Here is a 2,878-nt window from a genome sequence, read left to right as displayed (position 1 = left end):
GAAAAGTTACCGTTCTTACCATTCTTACCGTTTTGAGGGTTCTGAGAAGTCTGAGATGTACTTGTCGAAGTCTTGGTTTCCTTAGGCTTTCCCTTGTTGTGCTTCATCTCCTGTGCGAGAGCAATTGTCACAAGGCAAGCACCACGTGCGAATAGAAAAGAGCAGACTGAACAGACTTTTAGCACTTCCAATAACAACTGAACTGAAAGAGAGAGACGACACGTGATATGGAGTGGCGAAATTCCAACCCCCAGAGAGTATTGGCCTCAAACCTTGGCGCCCCTTTCGGTATTTCTTTATATTGCATCAACATAGTACAAGCCGGTACTCCAGATTCTGCACCTTCTCCAGGAAGCATGCCAAAGAATGAGCCCTAACCTCATATTTAAAGGTCCTTGGCCTAAAAAGCAATTATAGTGAAAAGCCTTCAAAACTCAAAAGCTTTTGGTCCAAAAAGCAATGCCAAAAGCTACCAGCTTTTGGAAATCGCGCTAGTATCCGTACAACAAGCCATGTGTCAGCCCGCCATGTCAGCAAATTAGGGTTAGGGTTAGGGTTAGGGTTTTTGATTAAGATTAGGGTTTCATACAAAATTAGGGTTTTTGATTTTAGGGTTAAGGTTTTAGCAGGATTAGGGTTTCGGACAGAATTATAGTTTCTGGATTTTAGGGTTAGGTTTCAACAGAATTAGGGCTTTGGGCACGTCAGCAGTTTGTTACATCTCCCCTTCTTGAAAGAGAGTAATTGTCCGCGATTACAGCATATCTGCAAAACAACTCAAGTTAGCTAAAAAAATTTCGAGGGACATACTCAGTTTGCTCTTTTTATTAAGGAGTTAGATTCTCCTTTCTACTCTTTTGATCAAGGAGTTAGCTTCTCTTTTCGGCTGTTTTGATCAAGGAGTTAGCTTCTCCTTTCGTCCAGATCGGAACTCTTGATATTCCGGCGTAGTAAAATTAGCCATCACACCCAGACCGTACTGATCTTCCACGGGTGTCTTGATGCACTAAAATTACATACCCAGGCAATCTCATCCAATTAGGAATATTTAGTGGTTGGCACATCACAATGCAACACAAAAGCTTACATATGCATGTTACAAGACACAACAAACAGCGCCGCTGAGCACTCCCTCCAGACAAACGGTCTACGGTATGAAGCTACTCAATGACTACCTCGTCACTCCCCCCGCAAATAACCTAAAAAGGTCCGGGCCATGAGCTCAGAGGACTGTACAACCAAACGCTCCCCAGACCGCAGTCTGCGTCGCTTGGAGGTTCAAGCATACAACCGAACGCTCCCCAGGCATCGGCCTCCGTCGTTCGGAGGTTTTCTAGCATACAACGGAACGCTCCCCAAGCATCGGCCTGCGTCGTTCCGAGGTTTCAAACATACAACGAAACGCTCCCCAAGCATCGGCTTGCGTCGTTCCGAGGTTCAAACCATACCAAAACATTATTTCTCACTTCTCTACCTGGGAGTAAAATCACCAATCATTGAAACCAGTAGCAAACCAGAGTCAATTCAAATCAACACCAAAATAGGTTCAAAACAGATACCATCCATTTCAAACAAATTCCAAACAGGATCACAAAACAAAATCAAACAGAACTCAAACTTAACAAGTGATAAAATCACAAGGCCTACCCTTGAGACGCACGCGGGAAGGTTAATACCACCATTGCAATCTTAGATATGGATTTTTAAAATGCTAATGGTTGAACACCAAGATATTTAGTGGTCACTTGCATGTTAGTAAATGTAAACATGGAGACTAAGAAGTCCATGGTTGGTTAATTAATGTGCAGTATAATTAATACATTAAATACATTTACGCATCATATTATTTGCAAAGTCAAGTTAAAAGTACAAATGTAGTACAACAAAGGAGTAGAGAGAGAGAGAGAGAGAGAGAGAGAGAGAGAGAGAGAGAGAGAGAGAGAGAGAGAGAGAGAGAGAGAGAGAGAGAGAGAGAGAGAGAGAGAGAGAGAGAGAGAGAGAGAGAGAGAGAGAGAGAGAGAGCCTGTTCCTGGAAAGGAGAGAATGTGACCAAGGAACATAAAATTAGGTGGATTGTGGCAATAGCAGGGGGATCCATTGGGGCTAGTTCAGGCCAAAAAAAAAGATGGCGAAGGCGCGGGCAGGACCTCAGCGCCTTCTTTGGCGGCTCATGGGAAAGAGCGATGATCGCCATGGCAGATCTGGATGCGACGGCACCGTGGGGTTGGAGGAGTTTCAGCGGCTCATGGCGGGCGGCGGTGGTGCAATATCTCTTCAGTAGCAGCGGCAGGCTGAGCTTGCGCCAGCTCTGCGACAGTCTTCGATGTGCTAGATGTGAATAAGGATGGGGAGCTGGGTCTAGCTGATCTTCGGGCGGTGATGGCCATGTCCGGCCTACCTCTCTCCGACCACGACTTGGACGGCATGCTCAAGGCCGCCGCCTCAAGCCCTCCCAGCACCACCATCGACTTCCACGCCTTCTCCCAACACTGAGTAAACTCTCCTTTTGACGTTTCCCAGTCTGGTTCGTGGGTACCCTCAGCCCTGTCTCTCTCAAAGAGCAGATGGAGTAATAACTTTTTGGATCTCCATTATAAAATTCCCCCTTCCCCATGCCATGTGAGAAAGCGAGAGAGAGAGAGAGAGACACATGGGAAGCAGTGTTCTAGAAAAATCATTTTTCCGAATACAAAATTCCTTTTCTTGAATTTGGCAAGAGGAAATTTTATTTTTCAGATTTTGAAACTTTTTTTTTCTATTTCTCATTTTCCCCTTGCCCCTGGCCCCTCAACCGACATTTTGTGCGACACCTCTCTCTCCAAGACTGATGGGACTGGAGAGTGATGCAGTTGGTGAAACGTGTCCATCCCCTTGAAAA

At 45.4% G+C, this 2,878-nt stretch overlaps 1 pseudogene; it reads left to right on the top strand.

Annotated features, from left to right (window-relative positions):
• Positions 1 to 1,995: 1,995 nt before the first annotated feature.
• LOC147428360 (calcium-binding protein CP1-like) lies at positions 1,996 to 2,493 on the top strand (annotated as a pseudogene).
• Positions 2,494 to 2,878: the final 385 nt, after the last annotated feature.

Source organism: Adiantum capillus-veneris, chromosome 23 (assembly GCF_014529385.1).
Source record: "Adiantum capillus-veneris isolate H3 chromosome 23, ASM1452938v2, whole genome shotgun sequence".
NCBI classification, from domain to species: Eukaryota; Viridiplantae; Streptophyta; class Polypodiopsida; order Polypodiales; family Pteridaceae; genus Adiantum; species Adiantum capillus-veneris.
The sequence above is the reverse complement of the archived record's forward strand: the minus strand, read 5'-3'. Positions and strand labels throughout refer to the sequence as shown.